General features: G+C 47.5%; 1 protein-coding gene across 1 annotated transcript in view; it reads right to left on the bottom strand.

The window, feature by feature from the left end:
* The window catches only part of LOC144802369 (uncharacterized), a 299978-nt gene that overhangs the window by 246208 nt on the left and 27244 nt on the right, over positions 1 to 26526 (bottom strand). The window lies entirely within an intron of this gene.

Here is a 26526-nt window from a genome sequence, read left to right on the forward strand (position 1 = left end):
GCAACATTGCTGCCGATCGACACAGAATCAAGTGATGAAGCAGTACATGACTGCTATCTCAGAACTGAAGAGGAAACTAAGGGTCGTATTGACCTAAAAGATACTCCATTGACAGATCCCGATGGTACTTTGTATGTGGATGGTTCTTGTTTCAAGTTGCCGAACGGTGATGTGACGACTGCGTATGCTGTAGTTACATTGAGAACGATTGTGGAAAGCGAAAGACTAAGTCAGAATTCGGCTCAGGCTGCCGAGTTAATCGCTTTGACGAGAGCGTGTGTGTTGTCTAAAGATAAACGGGTGAATGTGTTTACAGATAGTCAGTATGCGTTTGGTGTGGCACATAGTTTTGGACGACTATGGAGAGAGAGAGGATTCCTTACGTCGCATGGCACGAAGATTCAACATGGTCAGCTTGTAAATGATCTTTTAGATGCACTCACATTGCCTAAACAAGTGGCCATAGTCAAATGTAGCGCACATCAGAAAGTAACAGATGATGTGGGTCGTGGAAATACGTTTGCAGATGAAACGGCTAAAGAAACGGCTAAAGATTTGACGAACAGAATGTATGTTACGAGCTCAGTGAGATGGCCAACAGAGACTGGTATGTGTGAAGACACATTTGAAAGTGTGAAAGGAATACAGAATGAAGCCACTGAGACGGAAAGGACTAAATGGAGAGAGAGCACGGGAAGATTGGATGAGAATGGATGTTGGGTTGATTTATCAGAGAAGCAGAGATGGATGTTACCGGATGCGTATGTGCTCGCTGTTGTTACAATGGCTCATGGTATGGCACACATCAACACTAAAGGCATATGCAAGTTGTTGTCTCATGTATGGAAGAATGATGGGATTACTAAGTGCGCCGAGAGAGTGGTTAAGAATTGTATGGTGTGTTTGATGCACAATCCTGGTAAGGGCACCCCCACTCCACCTGGTCATTTTGCCCCTCCTACGTACCCTTTCGAAGTTATCCAGTTGGACTTTATCCACATGGACCGATGTAATAACTTGAAGTATGTGTTGGTTGTGGTGTGTGCATTCTCTAGGTGGATTGAGGCCTACCCCCTTAAGGATAATACGGCTTTATCCACGGCAAAAATTTTGCTCAAAGAGTATTTTCCCCGCTACGGAATGCCTCGGGTCGTATGGTCGGACAACGGAAGTGAGTTTGTTGGGAGTGTGATGAAGAGTGTGTGCCGCGGTTTAGGGATAGTACAAAAATTTCATAGTGCAAACCATCCACAATCAGCAGGCTTGGTGGAGGGATATAATGGCACTCTAAAACTGAAATTGGCTAAAATTCAGGCAACAACTGGTTTATCTTGGCCCGACGTTTTGCCTCTGGCTCTCCTGTCGACCAGGGCAACTGTACACTCTCGAGTAGGGCTCAGCCCATATGAGATTGTGTTCGGTCGTCCTGCTAATATATGGGGAGTCCCAAGACCTAAGGAAGTTGATAGAATTGAATACCCTATGTTAATTGATTATCTCTATGATCTGACTGCTAAATTGAGTTTGATTCATCAACAGGTCTTTGAGTCTCTGCCATCACAAACAGAGGGTCCTGGTCATCGACTTCAACCAGGGGACTGGGTCCTCGTCAGAAACTACGGACGAAAACGAAACCTTGAACCAAGATTTGTGGGCCCGTTTCAGGTACAGCTGGCTACAAGAACGGCGGTTCGACTACACGGACGTCGGAACTGGGTACATGCTACCCACACGAAGAGAGTCCCGCTTCCTTTGCCATCGGACACCTGGATAAGAAGAGGTCTTTCTTCATCTGAGACCGACACTGCACCACGTTTCGTTCCATTCAGCGAAGCTCGGCTTGTATCTGACACCGTTGCTGACTCCTCTCAAACAATTTCCTCCACATCAACCTTGGAAAATTTGACTGTTGAACAATTGCCTGAACAATTGAACACTCCTTTGCCGTCCAATCCATTGTTTGAAGATCAGACTCGCCCTGGAAGTAGCCGATATTTTCTTCGTCCACGAACAAGCCATAAATAAAAAGATTTTTTTGTTTATAGGTTCTACGTTACTCTGAAAACAGTGGACATTATATATATATTGTGTATCTTTTTCTTTTTCGTACAGCCAAGAACATTATCTAGCTAGAACCTACCATCCAGGTTGACCGTAAGGCCGTGCGGGTACTTCCTTCTGTTTAGCAGCTATCGACACAAGGTTGGTTTCTATTATCAATTTCTGGGAATTCCTGGGAATTGATAACCGCTACTCAGAACGAAGTGCGTCAAGAACGTCGCGGACGGTCGTTAGGGGATGGAATCATCATTGTCTGAGCTGTCGAAAAGAGAAGAAATGTTGGCGCAAAGATCTACATTGCAGAAAATATGTCATACAAAATGGTTTTTCTCACAAGTAATCATACTGTTTCTCACCATATCTATGCTATTGGTAGGAGGAATATATTATGGGTCTCAGTTGTTATTGTCTTCTGCTACACCTACTCTTCCATCTCATGATCAATATGTCGTTTCTACTGTTTCTCCACATTCCTTTTATCCTCTGCCTCAACACGAACAAATCAGACGTGCGGAATTCAGAAACAACTCTTTTATTCAACTCCTGCATCAGCATCAGTTAGTGGTAAACACTACCAACTGTTGGGTGTGTGGATTAATGCCACATACCATGGATAAGGGTATTCCGTACTTAGTTCTGCCTTATAGTGCACAAGGGTCAGCTCGAGCATTACAAACTATGTTCCGTAGCGCACTAGATTCCTACCCCCATCGAGAACCACGCTCAGCAAACTCTGGTCCTGGCCCATACCACAAGACTCTGGCGAGAGCTATTGCAGACTTAGATAGAGATATTTTTGACGCATCACTCATCCCAGAGGAAGAGGTGCGAGCATATAAGGAACTAAGTGAAGCTGAGTACAGCTTATCAGTGGGTGAGAGGCAGCTTAAAAGCTCGCCACCGATATGGATTGTACCTCACCTTGGTAATTTCTGCTTGAAAGGTCTTGGTCGAAATAACCGTATGGTTCTAGATATCGTTCTAGCAGATAGAGGTGGGGTTTGTAAAGTCATCCATTCGAGCTGCTGCATATTCATACCTGATAACGCTCCAACGGTTTATCAAGCCATCTCTAAGTTGCACAAAATTTCGGAGTCCATACACGTGGACGAAGGAAATTGGACGCTTCTGGGATGGTTTTGGGGTCTGATATCGACTTGGGGTTGGAAGATTCTGATGATCATAGGGATTGTTGTGACATTTCTGTTCTCATGTTGTCTTTGTGTGCAATGTGGTCCTGCCTTATGTGGCCTTTGTGCTACGACGTGTATTAGACAGCCCGTTGTCACCAAAGAGGCATTGAAGGATCGAATAATGTATCAACAACATCTGAGTGATCTGATGAGTATCGAAATCGATTATGATTCCGACTAGTGCTTGCCTACATGAGGGCAAAATGACCGTCTGAGGTTCCGTAAAAATAATTACGATGTTCTGGGCATTGCCGAATATGGATAAGTTTGGTATCTACGAACCGCAAATGACGAGTTCGGCAAGTGTGCGAAATTTCGCTACACTACCTGCCAGGGTTCGTCTAATATTACGCGTTCTTCATCTGAACCCTCGGGTTCCATTTTAGATACGGCATCCATTTTGTTTCTTGCCCTCACGTAGTCAGCAAGCAGATAACTGTTCGCCCCCTGACCCTCTAGTTCCCAAGCCTTACGGAAGACGCATATTGCTTTCATGCGTCTTTATGGCCGGAGGAATGACACAGCAGAGGCAAATGGCTCAGCTTGAGGGTAATCTGGTCGTGCCGGCTTATTGTGACAGCCTTTCAGGCGATGGATCCAACTCTTTGATCCTACGATCATGCTTCCGATATTACCCCCACACTCTTTTCTCTACACGTGTCTGACTTCCTTGCAGCTGTTCTTGTCTCTTCTTCTTTGTCATTTACAACTCTAATGGGTGTGCCTAATGGTGGGAAGATGTACTTTTACAGTTGGGAACCGGCATGGCTATTGTAATTATGTTCCGGGATTCTGAACACATGAAAGCGACCCTTTTGAAGTCTACTGTGGGAACCAGATTGTAATCTTTTGTCCACATGTTATGCAATGGTAACACTCTGTATAAAAGAGAGCGACCTACAACCTCAATTTGAAGCAGACTCTCAGAACCTACACACTGTTGTACTTCTTGTGACTTTTGCCTCCCTGCAGTAATAAACGCTGATCTTTGACGCCGAAGGAAGTATCCCGTGTCTCTGTAATTTGTGCGCCGAAACAGGTATCCCATGAAGGTTATAGGTGTTGTTCCCTGGCACCGCTGGTACTGTTAAAAGTCCAGTCCTTCACGGGGAAGCCCAAGAAAAATCCGAATGGTTTTGTGGGGACCAGAGATCGCGAAGGAGCCTTGAGCAGAAATGGAAGAAGCAAGCTCACGGAACACTCGTGGAGTGTAGGCCCACACTCTTCGGTGCAGATAGTGCTCGGGGCTTGGACTACAAGTAAACCAAAGCCAACTTCAGGAAAGCTCGGGAAGTCAATGCACTAGCAAATGTGCAGAGTGCCTAGGCGTTCAGGTTCCACATCACTCGTGAGGGCTGTGGGTCTCAGCTTTGCCGGGGAATCATATCAGCCTTCGAGAAGTCTGTAAATCCTCTTCCTGGGCTGCCAATACTTTGGAGTCCGGCGGGAGCTTCTGAGATGCAGACCGGCAAATGCTTTGTTGGTGTCTGCCTGAGCAGGGCAGTTACTACTTGACCACAAGGGAGATTTTTCCATCCTCTAGTCTTTAAAAGAGCGTCGAAGTTCCAGGATTCAGTTTCAGAGTTTCGTCCAGGTGTAATCTAAAGACCTGTTGCGAGGGGTTCCTTACTTATACTAAAGAAAGGGGTTGGACATACTCTGGGGGCCCACCTATGTGAGGGTCTGGAAAGAGGGGTGGCTACACCCATTTCCTTTGTCCAGTTTTACGCCAGAGCAGGGGCTGAGTGTCCCTGCAACCGGTTTGAACTGGGCTATGCACAGGGACACTAAATGTGTCCCCAGTGCAGACATCAAGGCACTCTCAGAGTGCATCCACCAAGCCCAATACACTAAAACCTGTCTGGGAGGTGGTTATACCACCCTGTGACAGGAAACCTATTGTCCAGGCCACCCCTGCCGGAGTTTCGTCCAGCAGCAGGAGGTCAGACTGTGATGCCAGGGCTTGTTTAAACTATTACTGGGCAGATCAGTGCATACATGTCTCTACCTCTAGAAGGGTGGAATTCTACCCCCACGACAAGGACTGGCGGGGGGGAGGTAGGATTCCAAAGTGTTTGACACCAAACACGACATGTTTCCATGCAGCCGTTCCAAAGTTAGCATTTACCGCAAGGTTATAATGCACTTATGAGTGTATGGTCTGGCTGCATCACAGAACAGCCTCAGAGAATAGGTTCCAAAAGCTGCAGAGTGTCCTGCTCACGCATGGGCACCCTCTCACACAAAATCACGCACTCTGCCTTCAGGGTTGAAAACGCCTGCCATAGGACTGATATGTGTCAGTGATTAAAGGTAGATATAGGGAACCTATATCTTGGTAAGGGGTGCATGCACCACCCTACCCAGGCAGCAGTAGCAGTCCTGTGATGTCATTTTGGAACTCTTCCCAGGGGTGGCATAATACATGCTGCAGGCCCTGGTAGGTACCTATGCCCTTGGTACCTTAGGTACCATATACTAGGGACTCACATGGGTATCCCAATAACCAATCTGGAGTGTACCTAAAGTACATGTCATCATTTTAGAGAGGAAGCAGCTAGTCTGGGGTCCTGGATAGCAGAGCCCCAGCCGGACGAGAGTCGAAAAACAGTGAAACACTAGCAAAAAGTGGGGGTAACCATAGTTAGCAGATCCTACTCTCCTACATGTGCGGGTTGGAGCAAAAGGTCTCTGCGGACCGGGGGTTTCTGGCTTCTCTGGATATCACGGGTTTCTGGGCGAGAAATGCAGGGGACTTGGAGTAAAGAGCCTTGTGGGTGATGCAAGCCAGCTTAAATTGGATTCTGGCCTCAAGAGGAAGCCAGTTCAGAGCTTTAAGGTGGGGCGAGATATGGTCGAATTTCTTACAGCCAGTTAGAAGCCTGGCATCAAAGTCAGCGCGAAGGCCACATCACATCTCAGAAATGCAAGCAGTAGTCAAAATACAATTATGAAGGAAAGCTCCATTGCCCATACACACAAGGTGGAAGGCCAACCGAAACCCTGACCATGGTCCTGAATGCGGCTGGCACACCCTGTGTGAGATACCAAACCAGCCTCCGACGAGTCCCATACCACGAACAGCACTAATGAAAAACCAACGTGCCCACCACCACACACACTTGTCCCTGCACGACCTACACCTGCAAAGGCTGGCCTTGACACATTGGTCACAAACTACCCATACGTCCAAACGTTGCACACACATACGACTCATTGCCCTGAGCCAGGGCATATTGTCTACAGAACTCCCGCCGGTCTGAGGAGTGCCCGTGCTACGAGACCAACACAAATGCTGCATCTGTTGGGATCCCTGCCAATGGCAGTGTTGCGAATCAGTTACCGTCTGAGTTTCCGTCTTGCCAACGTCACCTGCGTCCAGCCCTGGTTCCACTGTTGAACATGCACATTCAAGTGTCCAATGGAGGTCTGCCTATCCAACGCAACGGTAGCTGAATTGGATTATGACCTGTTGGCCCACGAACAGGAGTGTCACCGGGATACCTGAGCATGGGATGCACCGATCTTTGGGGTACGTGCCGGCAGTTGTGCATGGGTGATTGCACAACTCCTCGCGTGTAGTGACCACATCGAGGCGCTACCCTATTGGGCTGTGCTGCGGATTGGGGAAACAGCACATCTTATCTGGACCAGTTAATGGATTGGGTCACCCTGGTGTTCCTTGAACCGTACTATTGGAACACATTGTCCATGAAGCTGTGCTCGCATTAATGGACGAGTAACTATGTTCCTGCAGCCACATCGGATTGTCACCCACAGCACAGGTCCCAACACTGTCTTGCATCGTGGCGAATGCTCAGATATGAAATGTTTTATCACACTTGCACTCAAGGTAAATCAACAGTTCAAAGTTGTTGCGTGCTCTAGGGTGTACCCTCCGATGCAAGGTACCAATGTATCCAAGAATAGCGTGACCCTAATTGGGTGACGTCCCCTAGTCACAACTAGATCCCATATAGGGTTGTAAGTTTCAAAAAATAAAAAGTTCAATATCAGTGGTCCAAGATTTTCTTTATTCTTCAATCTTGATCAATGTGTTTTCATGGTTTCTATATTAATAGCTTGCATTTTCAAAGTAAAGTATTGGGCATCCAACTATGTGTCCAAAAACATATTCATATACAATGCATTTCGGCTAGGCAAGCCTTCATCAGGGATATAGTTTCTACAATCAAAATATAGATAAATCATGCATGAGGGTACATGGGAAAAATGTATCTTATCAAAGGTTAAAAAAATGATGATCATTGTTTATCAAAGTTATGTGTCTACAACCAATGAATCAAGGTGTTCAAATAGTACCAGAGTGAAGGTGAAAAGCACGAGTGATGTGAAATCCCCACAGTTCGATTCTATTCAATCATCGTGGTGAGAAACAAACGATACGTCAAAAGTACGATCACACAAAAAATAATAACCAAATGTGTCCCCAGATAGAAGATAACTGTGTGTTCTCGATAAAATTGTGATTAAACGCTAACTCAATCTCCCATTCAGTACGCATACGGCAATTATTAAAAGGCGGTCTAACCCTCCTACATATTACGAGAAGGAATACAACTTACATGCAAGAAACCTTAAGTCTTCTCTACGAAACGAAGTTAATCAGAGGGTACCGGCAGCGTGAAAAGTCGTGTTATCTATTCTAGTTCTGACATCAAGGTAGGACTTAACATGAGACTCTCAATCGGACATTCAATCCAGTTCGCACCACTGTCTCATAAAACATTGGACACTTGAAAATTTGGTAAGAATAGAATTATCCAAATTAAATTTCTCTGAAAAAAACAAGACGTCACAACTTGACCCAAAAACAAACAGAGGCTTTACAGAAAATAGCTCGGAATCCTAATATCATTTGCTTAAAGGCAGATAAAGGAGGTGTAATAGTTATAATTAATACCTCACATTACGAAAGAGAAGTTGAACGACATGTAACGGATACAAGAGTATACCTACCCTTGGATGGTAATCCGACAGAGCAATTTTCAAAACATCTTGAAACAATCATCATTAAAGCAAATAAAATGGAGTCATTAATGAGAAAACAAAGAGATTTTTAATCACAAGTCACCCAAAGAGCCCGATAATTCACATGTTACCTAAAATACACAAAGACCTCAAGAATCCGCCATTTCGACCGATTGTGTCAACTATAGGAAGCATTCATCAACCAATAGGACAACTACTAGATAAACATCTACAACCTAGCGTGATGAGGATGAAGACATTTGTGAAGGACACGACCCACTTCTTAGAGACATTAGAGCAAATTCAAATAACCAGTGACGAACACATCATTCTTTGTAGCATGGATGTTAAATCCTTATACATTTCAATACCTCACCACCAGGGAATAGATGCAATTGAACATGCACTACTGAATACGGATTTAGACCTGGATTTTCACATTTTTCTAATGGAATTATTACATTTCACACTCTTTAACAGTTATTTCAAATGGAAGAATCAATACTACCTACAACAGACAGGCACTGCGATGGGCAATTCGGCAGCTCCTGTGTATGCGAATCTCTACATGGAACAATTTGAAGAACAATATATCCTAACTCAGGAACCATGGATGTCACAGGCGAAACTCATATTGAGATATATATAGACGACATGTTTATAATATGGACTGGATCAGTGGAAACACTTGTAAAAGCCATTGGAGAATTGAACTTAAGAGATGAAAGAATCCAGTTTACATCTGAAATTCATGAAAATAAGATTACTTTTTTGGATGTAGCAATTCACAGAATGGGTAGTTCTTTTAAAACAGAAATTCACCGGAAACCCCCAGACCGAAACAATTTACTCCATTATAATAGTTTTCACCAAGAGTCCTTAAAGAAACATCTCTCATATTCTCAAATGATACGCGTGAAAAGAATAGTTTCATCACCAGAACAAGCAGAAATCAGATTAACTGAAATGGAAAACAGATTTAAAGAAAGAGGTTACCCATCAGAGGTTCTGAAAGATGCTCGAACACGTTGTACATTAAAAAGCAGGAGAGAATTATTAATGAAAACCGTGAAGAAGGATAACACAAGAGTAGTGGTGGTGTCAAAATATTCCACTAAAAGCACAGCGTTTAAAAATATCCTGAAAAAACATTGGATGATACTATCACAAGAAACTGATTTCAACAATATCTTCAGTGAAATGCCACTGTTCGCCTATCAACGGTCAAAGAATTTGGGCAGCTTGTTAAAACCCAAGGAATACAATCCCATAGAAACGTTTCATGGAACATTACTTTGTCATAATTGCAGTCATTGCAATAGTATCATCAGAGGAAATTCCATAACACATCCAAGTAAAGGACATAAAATCAAGTTGCGTGTATCAGCAACATGTTATACAATGAATGTTATTTATTTATTGAAATGTCCCTGCGGTCAAGGTTACGTAGGGAAAACTGAGAGGAAGATGAAAACAAGTTTGAATGAATACAAATCTAACGTTCGCAATAAACTGATGAAATTGACGATTGCAGCTCATTTCAATGAGGCATCACACAACATAAGTCAACTAAGATATACCATCTTAGAAGTTGTAGCAAAAAGAGAAGGTGTGGACAACAACAAGAATCTGTTACAACGTGAAAACTTTTGGATTTATAAACTAGATACATTGAAGCCAACTGGAATGAATGACCGGACGGAATACAGCTGTTATTTATAGTTTTTCGGAATATCTATATGAATTCATATACTGCTTGCTAATTCTCTTTTTTCGCCCTGATTAAGTCTACACCAATACATACCTTTGTACCTTTTCATATATACATAGGTTCCACACACTTCAGTGGGATCCGTTTACATTTTGGAAATACATTTGAATATGTCTTTTTATTATTTTCTGTTTTTATCACTCACAGATATTATTTATTATTTCTCTTTAACATTCAGGTGAATGATAGGTACATCAATAAGGATACATAAAGGTCTTATGGTATCTTTCATGTTTTAGGCATATCACGTTATAGTCGAGGGATATTACCCGTTCCAAGATGGCCGCCGTATTTCACCGTACATTGTAATCACCTCTCGTTCATTTGGAACATTATCGATATGCCCTTATACATTCTAGACAGTTATATCTCTCTTTTTGATATATATACAATGTGCGAACATCCCGTAGTCATTGATATTTGTAAACTCTTACTGTGACCCCATTACAAGATGGCCGCCACGAACTGGATTGAATCTCCGATTGAGAGTTTCATTTTAAGTCCTACCTTGATGTCAGAACTAGAATAGATAACGCGGCTTTTCACGCTGCCGGTACCCTCGGATTAACTTCGTTTCGTAGAGAAGACTTAAAGTTTCTTGCATGTAAGTTGTATTCCTTCTCGTAATATGCAGGAGGGTTAGACCGCCTTTTAATAATTGCCGTATACGCACTGAATGGGAGATTGAGTTTGCGTTTAATCACAATTTTATTGAGAACACACAGTTATCTTCTATCTGGGGACACATTTGGTTATTATTTTTTGTGTGATCGTACTTTTTTTTTTTCACAACAAATTGTATTAATTGATCAGGTAAAGGCATATATGCAGTTCTCCACAGTCAGGAGATCACTGCCAAATAGCAACATATGTCGCAATATCAGGGAAGCCCAATCAATAAAAAGAACAACTCCCCCCACCTCCTCCCACCACCCACAGCCACCCAAACAACCCCACTACCCACCCCTTATCCCCCCCTAACCCAGTGCACGTGATCACAGCAAGCCCCTCGTAAGTGCTGATACTAAGCCAGGCGCCGTGCGTCTCTCTAGGCCTGGAGTCCATCGTCTAAATCCGGACCGTCGTCGGGGTTTGCTGGAGGCTCCAGAGTCAACCCCCTAAACTCAGCCCACCTTTTCCAGATTTTGTAATGTTTCCGTGGGCATCCTCTGGCCTCGAACACTGGGCGCTCTAGCCCCATAAAATAGTCCAATCCAGCCTTCCACGCATTCAGGGGGGGGCTCGTTCATTCTTCCATGCCCGTGCCAAGTCCCGCTTGGCCACCACTAGGCCCAATAACAAAAGATGACGTTTGTAAACATTCCCTCCCACACCCTCCAGCACATGGAGAAGACCCAAGCGGGGGTACGGGGGAGATCCCACCCCAGCACCTCCGACAGGCAGCTCCATACACCATTCCAGAACCCAGTCAAGCCAGCACAAGACCATACAGTATGCAGCAGGGTACCCATTTCGGCTCCACATCGCAGGCACTCCGGGGACACAATCATGCCCGCCTTCCACAGCCGCTCCCGTGTATAGTAAGCCCTATGCAAATATTTGAATTGGATTAGTCGGAGTCGTACCGCAATAGCGGTCCCAAGCCGGGACTCCAATGCCTCCCTCCAATCATCCTCATCTAGGGGTCCGACATCCCCTTCCCCGGTGTCTTTTAACGGAAGTATGGAGGAGGAACAGTGGGTAACTAGCGTTTGATAGATTCGGGATACCTTTTTATCCCCGAGGTCTCCCATGAAAACCTTCGCTTCAACAGGGCTGAATTCCGGCAGCGACTCCAAACCAACCAGACTAGGCGCGAGCGCATGGCGGAACTGTAGATACTATAAAAATTGGGTCTTGGGCATGTGTCCAAGCGATGAGATCCCGATAGAATCCCATCCGCCAAACCCCAGCAGCGAGGCCAGCGCGGGGAGCCGCCCGTTATGCCACAATGGGGTCTCCGCCGTCAACCTACCCCACCAGCCCATGCGACGCAGCACTTGTCGCCAAACCGCAAAAACCACTCGTGTGGCACACGGCAGCTGCCTCCGGAGTCTGGCTGAGTATAAGATCGTATGCAACGTGTTGTCCCCCATCAGCGAGCGCTCCAGAGCATATGCCGGGTCTCCTCCATCTCCGTACCACCATTCATTCAACACTAGCAAATGGGAGGCCTGGTAATATGACAGCAGGTCTGACGTGGCAAGGCCACCACAATACGTGGATAAGAAGCACGTACGCAGCGCCACCCTGGCGGCACCCCCGGCCCACAAGAAGCGGCCCAGGATAGAATTGACCTGCCAGAACCACTGAGGTGCGATCAGGTGCGGATGGTTCTGCAACTGATATAGGATGCGCGGAAGAGCAACCATTTTAAAGATCGCAGACCGTCCATAGATGGTAAGAGGCATCCGGGACCATGTTTTAATATCCGCTTGGACCCTCTCCCACACCGGTATCACGTTGCGCTCCCACGAGGTCATCGCGGACTCTGACAAGAATACTCCAAGATACATTATGCCCCCGGCCGCCACCTGCAAGGCCGACGCCCACGAGCCCGCACTCGCCCCGTCTCCCAGCACCCAGAGAGTGGACTTACGCGGGTTGAGATAGAGGCCCGATACCTCGCCAAATACACGCATGATTTCCAACACTCGGGGGCCTGATCTATCTAAATTCGGGAGAAAGAAGGGGACATCGTCCGCATAGAGTGCGATCCTATCAGTGAGTCTCCCATCCCACACGAAGCCCCGCAGCTGCGCGTCGATGCGCACCCAAGAGGCCAGGGGCTCCATGGCCAGTGCAAATAAATACGGAGACAGCGGGCATCCCTGACGGGTCCCCCGGCCGATGGGAAACCCCTCCGAGACCGCCCCGGAGACACGCACGGACGCCGTAATGTCGGTATACAGCAGCCTGACATATGAAATAAACACCGGGCCTAGATTAAGACGAGGCAGGAGCGCGAACAGATAGGTCCAACTCACCGAATCAAAAGCCCTATCTATATCTGCCAACAGCAGGGCAGCCTGTTCTCCAGTGGCCCCCATTGCGTCCACAGCCGTCTGCGCTCGTCGTATATTGTGCCGCGTCACCCTACGCGGCATAAAGCCTGCCTGATCCGGGTGGACCAGATCGGCCACGTAGGGGAGGAGACGGTTCGCCAGCGCCTTAGCCAGCAGCTTAGCTTCAATATTGAGCAAGGATATAGGGCGATATGAGTCGTGGCGATCAGGGGGCCTACCCGGCTTCTGAAAAACCACCACCTCAGCGTGGCGCCAGTCAGCTGGCAGCCGACCCAGCTCCCGCGCTGCCTCCAGCGCAGTCCTGTAATGGGACCCCAATTGGAGATGGAACTTCTTATCGAACTCACACGGGAAGCCGCTCGGTCCGGGCACCTTCCCTGTGTTGAGCTGTCCCAGCGCATCCCCCAGCTCCTCGGCCGTGAGGGGGAGGTCCAACGCCGCTCGCGCCTCAACGGAGACAGCCCTCGGGGGCAGGTCGGCAATAAATGTATCCACCGCATCGGCCGGAAGGCACTCCTGCGGCGCATACTGCTCCGCGTAATAACGAGCAAAACTAGCTGCCAGTTCAGCCGGGTCCGTTATGGTAACACCATCCCCGTCCGTGAGTCCAGGCAGGGCAAGTGGCTGCAGGGTGCGCTGACACAGCCTGTGGAGCATAGTACAGGACTTGTCTCCCCACTGATATATCCTGCTCCGCGTGGCCAGCCACGCCTGTCGGGCCTCGTCAAGTAAAACGGATGCATAGGATTGTTGTGCCTGCAGGAGCAGCCGCACCGCCACCTCATCTCCCTTTCCCTGACACCGCCGCTCCAGAGCCTCCACATGAGCCGCTGCCGCAACTATTGCCTCCCGACGCCGGCGACGGGCCGCCGCACACCACGCAATGTCAATTCCCCTCAAAGTAGGCTTCATGGCTTCCCAGACCACCGTCACATCCGTATCCGCCACCAAATTTTCCTTCCAGTAGTGAGCAATCGCACCCCGCATGTGTTATACATAGTCAGCTTGCTGAAGGTGCCACGAAGACATCCTCCATCGGAACGGTTGTCTCTGCCTATGCAAGTCAACCACCACGGCCACTGGGGAGTGGTCAGACAGCCCCCTAGGCAAGATACTAGCCTCCCGCACTCTACTCAGAAACGCACAGGGCACAAAAACATAGTCCAGCCGCGAGAAGGAACTATGCACAGCAGAGACATAGGTATACTCTCGGGCCCTAGCATGCATGTGTCGCCAAGCATCCACCCAGCCTAATCCTTCCACCATCGCATTCAATCGGGTAGGGGCGGCAGCAGTCAACGTCCCCCGCAATCTCCCACGGTCCACATGCACATCCATCACGTCGTTCCAATCCCCACCCAGCACCGCTAAGGACTCCGGGATTTCCGTCCACACCGCAAACAACCGTTCATCCAGGGACCACTGCAACGGGGGGGGGCATAAACACTTCCAAACACAACTGATTCCGTACCCACCATCCCTTTAACAAAGATGTACCGGCCCTGCGGGTCAACCCACTGCCTCTCGTGAATATAAGCCAACCTACGATGGACCAAGACCCTGAAGCCTCTGGAAAACCCAGCATGGAAGACCTGTTGGTAACCAAATCTCTGCAGGCTAAGCACTTTCGTCCCCATCATGTGCGTCTCTTGGAGCAGTAAGACGTCCGCCGCTTCCCTCTTCCCCCACCGTAAAATCGCCCCCCTCTTGATTTTATCGAGCATCCCCCTAACATTCCAACTCAGTATGCGCATGGACTCCCTGGGGAGCCCCGGAATTGACGTATCAGCCATAATCCAATGGGACCCAACACAAACGCCTCCAGCACCAGGCCCAGGCGCACAGCACAGTCTGTAACAAGGCATTAGAAATCACGTGCATCCCCCCCCAACCACCCCTAACCCCCCCACCCACATGTCCCCCCAACACTTCCCTCAACTCCCAGCCCCCTGTCCCCCGCCACCCACCCCAATACCTCATAGAACTCTGAAGTATCTGTCGCGGCATGGACAACCTCGGGCCCAAAACAGAGCGCCCAAGGCCAACCATACCAATGGATCCCAACTACCCACTCAACCAAAAGACCCCCCCCCCATCAACTCCCACTCGCGTAGGAGGCAAATAGCCCCTGCAGATGAGCACCCTGAACCCCACCCCGCAGCCCCACACAATCCCAAGAAAATAAAAACGAGCAATGACTATATACTCAGTTAGCAGGTGTCAGTTCAAGAAGACACAGCAAAGCACCTCCTCCCAACGGGAGCCTTTGATAGCCGCAGACAAGTTCAGCCCCTGAGGTCCCTCAATGATCCTTTCCAGAGTGGTCTGAGTCAGTAGGCGCGCCATCCTGTTTTCCACTGCGAGAAGAGGAGCGTTTCCGCGATCTAGATTTCCTATTCCTCTTGCCCCGGGCACTTTGGTCCTGCCGTTCCTGCGACGGGCCTCTTGAGTGGCCCGGGTTCAGACCCGGTTGGGCATGTGGCCTGACCCTCACTGTCTCATCTGTCCATTTAAAGACATCCTCCGGGATATCAAAGAAGTGGGTTCGCGACTGGAGGACTACCCGCAGGCGGGCCGGATAAAGTAAGGAGTATTGGATCTTCAGGCCTCGTAGTTTCGCCTTGGCGGCAATAAATGAGTGACGTTGTTGTTGCACGATTCTGGTATAGTCAGGAAAGATCATAATCTTCTGATTTTCAAATAGAAGAGAGTCCTTGGCCCTCGCCACCCGTAAGATAGTGTCCCTATCATGGAAATTCAGGATTTTAGCTATCACCGGCCTGGGCCGCTCCCCCGTCGGTGGCTTCTGCGTCAGGGCTCTATGTGCGCGTTCTATCACAAAACAGCGCGACAGAACATCCGGAGGAAGCCAGCTCTCCAACCCCTGGGACAAGAAGTGTTCCATATTCCCTTTCTCACATCCTTTCGGAAAACCCACAAAGCGAAGGTTGTTCCTGCGTGCCCGCCCTTCGGCATCCTCCACACGGAGCGCAAGGCCCTTCTGGACGTTTTCCATTGCCGCCATTTTTCGCTTCAGGGTCACAACGTCATCCTCCACCACCGATATTCTGGATTCCGCCTCCGTGATACGTGTCACTGCATTTCGCAAGTCCTGACGCAGCAGGGTCACGTCTGCTCCAACTGCCCCTATCTTGGCGTCCAGCATGTCCCTGGATTGGGTAATCGCTGCCATGAGCGCTGCATTGTCCGGCCCTGTCCCTTGGCCACCTCCAGTTGCTCCGGGCACCCCACTCGGCCCCGTGAATTTATCGATGGGCCCCTGCTTGGCGGACCCGCTGCCCCCTCCGCCTCTGGTCATGGCCGCAGCTCACCCGGAGGCTGCTGTCTTCAGATCGTTTGCAAGTTGCCGCAGTGCCGACACCCCACACCACCAGTCGCGGCCAAGGGTACACCACACGATTGTCCCCGGGTACACAGCTCACCCACACTATCGTCTCCTGTTGCTTGGGGGGTACACCGGGTTTCACAAGACTTCTCCCCTATTCAAGATGTACAGTGCGGTCCTGGCCGGGCCTCGCCCCTTCACCGTGAGGCCCCCGGTCTGGCCTCTGCTCCGCAAGGGGGGCCCCGTGGCTCCGCTTCAGGCCACTGAGCGATCGGCTGCCGGCCCCGGACCGAAGGAGCTCCCTCGCCACACAGTCCAATTGCGCTGGGCACCCACCGGCACTGCAGTTGCTGGCCACGGCCCCTTGTCGCCCTTCGACCACACACGCAGATGGGGCCACACGGAGTCACCCACGTCCCTCACGCCGTCACCTCTAGTGCCGCTGCAGGGCCCCCAGGCTCGGTTGCGACACTCGCCAGAGTCTCAGGCCACCCACCAGCCCGTGGGCCAAGGAAGCACAACAGCGCTATGCCAGTCCTGTCGGGCGGGGTCTCACCTCAGGGGTCACAGCACCGTCGGTCTCTCCAGTTCGTACCCAGGCCACCACAGGAGACCAGCACTCGCAGCCGGGAACCGCCAAACTCGAGGTCCCGGTCTCGCGGCTCCGATGTAGGCCACAGATCCCTCCGGACGTCCTCGCAGCACAGGTCGTCACTGCCTCTGCAGCGGACAGGTCCGAGGACTCGCCCACAGCTCCGCCGCTAATGAGGGCACTGGGCCCAGGATAGATGCTGGCGCGGCCGGCCTGCGCGAAGATCTCCCGACCGGGAGGTGCCAAAATCGAGGCCCCGGCCTCACTCCCCGGGACCAGGCCGCCGCTGTCTCTGCTTCGGAAGGCCCGGGAGCGCCGAACACTGCACCGGGTGACACTCCCCGCCTTCCGCCACAATCGCCTCAGGTGTGGGCTACAAAGCGGGTCCAGGAGCCAGGATAAATCGACGGATGAGAGTCGGGCTGGTGGGAGCTCTAGAAAGCTGCGTCCACCATCTTCGCCCGCGAAGCCACGCCCCCGTGTGATCGTACTTTTGATGTATCGTTTGTTTCTCACCACGATGATTGAATAGAATAGAACTGTGGGGATTTCACATCACTCGTGCTCTTCACCTTCACTCTGGTACTATTTGAACACCTTGATTCATTGGTTGTAGACACATAACTTTGATAAACAATGATCATCATTTTTTTTGCTTTGACCTTTGATAAGATACATTTTTCCCATGTACCCTCATGCATGATTGATCTATATTTTGATTGTAGAAACTATATCTCTGATGAAGGCTTGCCTAGCCGAAATGCATTGGATATGAATATGTTTTGGACACATAGTTGGATGCCCAATACTTTACTTTGAAAATGCAAGATATTAATATAGAAACCATGAAAACACATGGATCAAGATTGAAGAATAAAGAAAATCTTGGAACACTGATATGGAACTTTTCATTTTTTGAAACTTACAACCCTGTATGGGATCTAGCTGTGACTAGGGGATGTCACCCAAATAGGGGTCACGCTATTCTTGAATGCTCAGATATCCCACCACAACAGTGGACATGTCTGCCTTTGTCTCTGATATTATCAGTAAAATCAAATCCGGCTCCCCACTGGATCCTTTCCCCCCCCCAAATATTAAAAATGTTGGACAATTCTTCCCTTGAACTCATTGTGGATCTTCTTAATTTCTCCCTTAGAGAAGCTACAGTACCCTCTGCATGGAAACATGCAATGATAGTGCCTCTATTAAAAAAAGCTAACGCTGACCCTAGCATTCCATCTAACTTCCGCCCCATTTCACTTCTCCCGTTTTTTTCAAAACTTATGGAAAAGCACATCAACTCTCAACTCTCTTTACATGTTGAATCCAGGGGAATTCTACATTCATCCCAATCCGGTTGTAGGTTCGTTTTCTCGACGGAATCTACTCTGTTGGGGGTCTCTGAAAACATCCGATACCGAGTGGATAGGGCGGCAAACCGTGGCACTCATTTTGCTTGATTTGAGTGCCGCATTTGACACGGTTTCCCACCCTATTCTTATCAACGCCCTTAGATCATCTGGCATCACCGGCTCAGCCCTCAACTGGTTTGCTAGCTTTCTTTCAGACCGTACCTTCCAAGTCTTCTCTTCCTCTTCAACTTCCCAAACCTATAAATTGGCGTACGGTGTTCCACAAGGTTCCATCCTGAGCCCCTTGCTTTTCAATTTGTATGTCAGACCTTTGGCTACTATTGCGGAGCAAGCTGGGCTCACCATTTACTCATACGCCGATGATACCCAGGTCATCTACTCTCTCTCTACGGGTTCTCACTCCTCTTCTTCTTCCCTCTGCGCAGGACTCAGTAACATCGCAGCTTGGATGTATGATAACAAACTGAAATTGAATGGGGGGAAAACAGAGCTTCTTCTGTTTGGCCAGAACACCACCCTATGGGGACCCCAACATTGGCCCTCTCAAATGGGTACTCTACCCATTCCATCTAAAACAGCTCGCAACCTTGGCGTCATTTTTGACGACCAGCTATCTATGAAGAACCACGTGGTTAAGACTTCCTCCACTTGTATCACCATCATTAAGTGGTTGCGTAAGATCATCTGGATGCTCCCCCAGGATACTCAGAGAACCGTGGTCCAGGTGTGGTAAATAAATAAATAATACCTCTCTTTTTGAATGCATAAATGAGTAACAGATAGCTCAATAAATAAGAGTCAAGATTCGAGGTAGTAGGAGTTTTGCAGGTTTAATACAGCACAAGGACAGGAACAGGACAACCTGCACGGGAACAGAATGGTAAGCCCTGGCAGCGCTGCCAGGATCTGGACAAGAAGGCTAGGAAGGATAACTTTTTAATAACAGTACATGAGCATATATACATAGCGCAAACACATAGCATTACATTGCAATAGGCGTAGCAGTGGGTGGAGCAATAGGTGTGACGCGTAGCAGTCGCGAAAGATAAGGGTGAAAAGAGGTGTAACAGGGCGTATACATAGACATGTGATGCAAACGTAACAGAATATGTCATGAATGGGGCGGAAACCATGGAGGGGGCTACCTGAGGAGCCGGGACCTCTAACCTGATGGTGCGCGCAAACTGGCAATGACGTATCACTAGGAGAAGCTGGGGGCTATGAACTCTGTGCTAGGAGCAGAGACTGAAGTCTGGAGAGTCAGGGCGACATGTACCTAAACCCTATCTAGTATCTGATGTTTAGGGAACATGTTGATATAAACTAGAAGTCAGGAGGGGAAAAGCTAACAGACTCTAAGACTGGAGCATGCATTATTCTACATGTAGTGCGTGATGAAGAATATTAAATGACCATTAAATGCAGTATTTCTCTTACATGGAGACGTAAAGGCTAGACAATGACGGAAACTATTGATGCGATTCAGTAGCTTTAGGAATGCAGAGGAGGAGGGCTGAACTGATAACTGGAATCATAACATACTCTTGGCAGACTCAGAGGCAGAGCCAGGCTGAACCGGGCACTGCGAGGCAGGAAGTAAGTGAAGGGTCGAGGATACAGGTGGGGGCTGTATCGTTCCTCAGCGAGGGTTCAGGAGACAGGAGCTGAATCTGGTGTCCGGGCCCTTTTGAGGCCTAGAAACGGGGACTTTACAATGGAATAACGTGCACACTGAGAAACGTGGCAACGTAGCTTTACATAGGCCTGATATTCGTAGTATTCACGAGAACTGGAAACTGGCATACTAGAGGTGGACACAACTATAATTGCGTCTTTAATCGAACATGGGGAATAACATATGCATATTAATCATGCACAGATAACATATGATGGAGGACGCGTAGGGACACAGAACATGGCAAAATTTACTTTTCCACATTCCCTCCTTGTCACTACGCTTCCTTCAGGAAACATCAATATTCATGATACCATCTATCATTTCATACAGTATCATTTGCTCGTCTCGAATTTTCTTGGAACGGGTTTTAGAACGGGGCTTGGGACTAGGAATACAAGAGGTAGCACAGATGCCGCAAATCGCAGGGCCACATTGTATACAGAGGCAGCAGCTAAATATGATCGCTACTGCAATACCTAGAAAGGACAAGACTTTCTATCCCCAGGCGGAAATTATATTCCAGAACCAACCGGACCATGTCCAGGTGCCTGGATTTTGGTGTAACAGATGGGCAATTTTATGAAGTCTGGTTATAGCTGAATAAACAGACGGCGCGTTATTTGGAATGAAAATGCAGCAACTAGATCCGATGACTCTACAGGCCCCGCCCCTATCGGCCAATATGACGTCAAGGACGAGACGATTCTGGAGCACGACAATTCTCATAAAGGATTGTTCTTCGGTTAAATTACTTAGAGCAGAAGTAGTCTCAATTACTACTGCTTCGAGTGTTCTGGTTAATCTACGTATCAGTTTACTATTCACGACTGTACCTAAATAAGGGAAGACACCTTTATTGATATCTATATATTGTTCTAGAGCAGTTTCAGTATAATCGACAATCGGGAGGTTTCTCTTGTGTCTTGTATGTACTAGGTGGGAATTCCTATGGTAGTCGGGTGGGGCTAGAAAAACAGGTGGCAGTAGGAAGGCAATGTAACAGGTTCCCTCCCAATCGAGGGGCAGACGAACATATGCGGTTTGACCACAAATAAAATAAGAATGACGTGAAGCTTTGAAAATAGATTTCCCACTGTCACTATACTTGACAATAGTAGTACAATCGCTATGTCCTACGTGTACGGAACCATTATTTCGGACACATAATTTGCCTTTGACTGGTAGTACTGAAATAGCAGGTAAGTCTGGAGTAGTATCAGACTGAACATTCAGGACCATGAAATTCGAAGAATAATTACCTAAATTGTACACTTCATTTTCTAGATCTGACCCTGTTCTGTGGGGAAGACCTTGCTTGTCTGGAAAACATGTACTGTTAAGAAAAGACATATCTGTTGAGGATGACGTTAACGTGGACCATGCTCCACACGAACCATTATGTGAAAAAGGGTAAGGAAAGAGTGGCAGAACTCCCTTCGGTGTCTGAAAAGGGGGGAGTCGACCACACACCCAACAATTAGTGGCATTGCTGTTCTGGTGTGAATAATGTAACATGCGGATGAAAGAATTATTTCGCATAGCGAGGCGGTAAGAGAGTTCATGAGGAGGCAGATCACTAAACGTATGCTCTACTGTAGCATTGGCAGACTTATTTACATGAGAAACTGGAAAATACAAGTAGAATGCATAACTGGTGCAGGAAATCATAATACTGAGAAATAATATGAAACATAGAAAAACGATACATCGGATTGAGTTTTGACTAACTCTCTCACTATGGGGGTCTATTTTATACATGTCAGAAACAGTCTAACCGTTTCACCTAGGGGAGGACTTAGACAATCAAACTGGCTGACTTATTTTACTAGACCGGAGTTTCAACTTATACTCCTGCTGTGGAGTTTTCTCTAACAGGGAGGGTGCAGTATCATTGTTCTTTGCGGGACAGTCCTTGAGAATAGTACTTTGGTAATCCTTCAAATCCTAGGAAATGTTCTTTGAGACGGGTTTCAGTCCATAAAATTTCTTTACGTGCGAAAGGTGCACCCAGCCTTTGCGACCCTCCAACTTCACGGCTGTACGGGTGGCGAGGAGGACCTGTCGGGGCTCCTTCCAGCGTGGCTCCAGCGGACTTGAGCGGTCAAAATTGCGAACCAAGACCATGGATCCGGGAACGATTTCATGCGGTGCCACCTCGGTATTGTCTGGAAATGCGGCGGCAACCTGTGAACGACAAGAGTTGAGGGCAGACATCAAGGAAGCTAGGTAATCTGTCAGCATATTACTTGAAACATCGGTAATACTTTGGGGTCTAGGAGTACCCCACATGTTAGGGGGGCGGCCGAAAACGACCTCATACGGGGACAGACCTGATCTGGAATGTGCGACCATGCGCATATAGAACAAAGCGACTGGCAGAGCTACTAGCCAGTCCACACCTTTCTCCTTACATACTTTGGCGATGCGGATTTTCAGGGTCTGGTTATGTCTCTCTACAAGACCTGCTGCTTCAGGATGGCGTACACAATGGAACTTCCACTGGTACCCTAACAAAAGGGAAACGTGCTTCATTAACTCTGATGAGAATGGCTGGCCGTTATCAGAATATACGACCCTAGGGAGTCCGTAACGGGGAAAGAATTCACGAACCAACTGCTTGGCAGTGGTCGTGGCTGTGTAATCTGGGACTGGATATGCTTCTGTCCACCTGGACAAAGCGCATACAACTACAAGGACATACTTGAAACCTCGACATCGCTCCATCTGAATATAATCCATCTGGAGGACTTCAAAAGGGTGGTCAGGAGGTTGGAATCCACCTTGTTCCACCGGGACACTTTTACCTGGATTAAACTGACAACATATCATACAGGTACGGACTTTCTGCTTGGCTGCAGCTCGTAAATGCTTGTTGAACCAAATGTTCTGGATACTGTCTAACATAGCTTTTTCTCCTAAATGTGCTGGACTATGTGCAGTATTGATAATAACTTGAACCATAGAGTCGGGGAGAAACCATGTGGCTTTTCCCTTCGTCACCCATCCTTGATCTGTCTGGACCCCTCCTTGTTCGGACCATTTCTTGATTTCTTCGGGAGTAGCATGTAACTGGATATCTATGACATCTTGAGTAGGGTCCTTAACTGTCATACATGTAGTCGGATCTGGAGTGTGTGTCATGTTAGCTGGAATGTCTGGAGTCTGAGCTGTAAGCTTGGCTGTGCGATCTGCTAGATCATTACCCTGGGAAATAATGTCAGTAACTTTCGTATGTGCTTTGCATTTCATGATAGCAATGGATGTCGGTAAATGTATTGCATCTAACAGAGCTTGAATAAGGAGACCATGCTGAATCTTGGTTCCATGAGAAGTCATGAAACCTCTCTCCTGCCAGAGCACTCCAAAGTCGTGTACGACTCCAAATGCGTAGCGTGAATCTGTGTAAACATTAACTTTCCGGTTCTTAGCGTGTATGCAGGCTTGTGTCAGAGCAACTAGCTCTGCTGCTTGAGCGGACAGGGTGTCAATACGGTGTGTCTCAATAACTTCGGTGTCGGTAGTCACTGCATACGCGGCGACTAGTTCTCCTGTACTTGTTCTCATACATGAACCATCCACATAAAGTGTCAGGTCGGGATCTGGTAATGGAATATCTGTCAGATCTTGTCTTGGCTTGGTCGTGATGTTGACTACTTCCACACAGTCATGTGTGGCAGGATTTGGATTAGCTGATGGTAACAGTGTAGCAGGATTTAAAACGTTGCAGCGTCTGATTTCTATGTGTGGCTGGAACAGTGTCAATTCATAACCTGTTAAGCGTGCAATTGTCAAGTGCTGAGTCTGTGTTCGGTTTAAAAGAACTTCCACGGAGTGTGGAACTTGTACCGTCAGGGAGTGTCCTAATACTATGGAATCACTTTGTCTGATAGCTAGTGCTGTGGCTGCAACTGACTTGAGGCACGCAGGCAGAGCCTGGGCTACAGGATCTAATGTGCTCGAAAAATAAGCACATGGCTTGTATTGTCCTGCTTGATCTTGTGTGAGAACAGATAATGCTGTACCTTCACGTTCTGTGACGAAAAGTGTAAAAGGCTTACTGTAGTTTGGTGTAGCTAGAACTGGAGCTTGGCATAAAGCTTTCTTTAACTCATTGAAGCTAAGTGTATGTTCAGATGTCCAAGGGAGGACAGTCGGTACGGCTGCCTCCTGTGTCGTTAACTGTATCAGTGGCTTGGCTAGAAATGCATACTGAGGAATCCATTGTCGGCAATAAGAAGTAAGGCCGATAAAAGCACGTACCTCCTTCTGGGTCTTGGGCTGAGGAAGACTCGCTATTAACTGAATACGGTCTGGTGTCAACTGCCTACCCCTCTTGGACAGTAAGTGTCCTAAGTATACCACTTGCTGGACACAGAATTGAAGCTTCGAAGGGGACACCTTGTGCCCCATCTCGGCTAGGAAATACAGAACCGTCAGTGACGCTCGCTCGCAGTCACGTTCAGAACGGGCTGTGATCAGTAGATCATCGACATACTGGAGCAGGGCAGTGTCAGTTGGCATGTGAACATTATCAAGCTGTCTCTTAAGTGCTTGACTGTAAATACTAGGACTTTCTGTGAAACCTTGAGGAGCTCGTGTGAACATATAGCTCCTTCCATTTAAACAGAATCCGAAAAGAAACTGGCTGTCTGGATGAATGGGAACACTGAAAAACACGTTCTTGAGGTCGATTACAGTAAAGAACGTGGCTTCGGAATCAATGGCTGTCAATAGGGAAGAGATATCTGGGACAACTGGGTACTGAGGAATAATACATTTATTAAGTTCTCGTAGGTCAATCACTAATCGATATACTGGGGGTGCATTTGGATCAGTCCGTTTCATGACTGGAATGATCGGAGAATTGCATACATTGGAGTCAGTTTCTACAACTACTCCTTGAGCGATGAGCTCGTCAATAATTTTGGATAAGGCTGCTACAGCCTCAGGTGGCAATCTGTACTGTCTGATTCGTGGTAACACTACACCTGGCTTGAGAGTCACACGATGGGGTGTGATTTGCATGTACCCTACATCAGTTGGACCTTGCGCCCATAAATGCTGCGGAACATTAGACAATCTGGGATCAAAATCTCGTAATACATAGTGACCCTTAAAGTCACGTAGGAACAGACGTATTCCCTCTGGGGAACAGCATATAACTGCACCTAACTCTTTCAGTGTTTTAATGCCTAATAGGTTTTCTGGACATGACTTAGTAAGTAACAGATCAGTAGTACGGGACAATGGACCTACTTCTAGAGTAACTGGCTTTGATATTTCATTTACTATAGGTTTTCCTGAAAATCCAAGGGAAACATTTCTTGAGCCTGAGAGCGGAGCCCCTGGAACTTCGGCGTGACTAATTGTGGTCCTACTTGCCCCTGTATCAATCAAAAACTTTCTGTCTTTCCCTAATACTTGACTATGAACATAGGGACCTTCTTGATCTACAGGTATCTCGATGAGAGGCAAGCCTACCTCCCTCTCTAGGCTGTTTCATGAATACGGTTGATACTCTGGATACTCGGACTGTGCATACTGGTACATCTGCTGTGTAACATGCTGTGTTGCAGCGATGGGCTGCGGTGCTGTAACTGTCTGTGGTGCATTCTGTGGCTGAGGAGTCTGTGAAACTTGTTCTTGTCTAGGCGGACGTGGTCTTTCTTTAGTCTTACCGGTAGCTATGTTGTGTTTCAGAACTGCACACTCGTTTATAAAATGACCTGGCTGTTTACAATAATTGCAGTTCCCTTTAACGGGAGCTGCAGGATGACTGGCTTGATTCGGACCCCTCTTCTGGCTGTCTTGTGGAATAGATTGTGCAACTAGTACTTTCATTTTCGTGTCTTTCATACGTTTTCTCTCGTGTTCTTGCTCTTCTCTGATTCTATTCTGGTGGTATTGGAGCATCTGTAACATCTGGGACGGGGTATTAGCTTGCCAGGTACTTTCGACTTTCAAAACTCGATTTTTAATTGGTGGACTTGAATTCTCGACTAATTTAGTAACAAAAAGGTGAGGGTATGACTCACTACTTGTCTTGAGGCCACTGTTGATGCTAAAACATTTCTCAAATCTAGAATAAAAATCACTAATGTCTTCATCTTGTTTCTGTTTACAGGCTGAGATTGCATCCCAGTCTTCCTTTTTCGTTGTTAACAATCTGGGTAAAACTTGAATCAATAATTCAGGTAATTCTTTACATTTCGCTCCAAGACCGGTACCTGGTACTCGTGCCTTATCTTCAGCTTCTAGAACTGCCCAATCGATCTTTTTCTCTCCCACCTCCCATTCTTTTTCCTTGAGCTTTTCATACACCCCTGCGGGCAGCAGAACCTTTAACATTTTAATTATATCTGGATACGTGTATTCTCCCATACGGAGCATGTCTTTTAATTCTCGATGGAACCCTGCTGGATCTTTATCGTGGCAGGGAATTAATTTTTTCATCTCTAGGAGTTCCATCTTTGTAATCGGAGTGTAAACAA

Source organism: Lissotriton helveticus, chromosome 1_2 (genome assembly GCF_964261635.1).
Source record: "Lissotriton helveticus chromosome 1_2, aLisHel1.1, whole genome shotgun sequence".
NCBI lineage: Eukaryota > Metazoa > Chordata > Amphibia > Caudata > Salamandridae > Lissotriton > Lissotriton helveticus.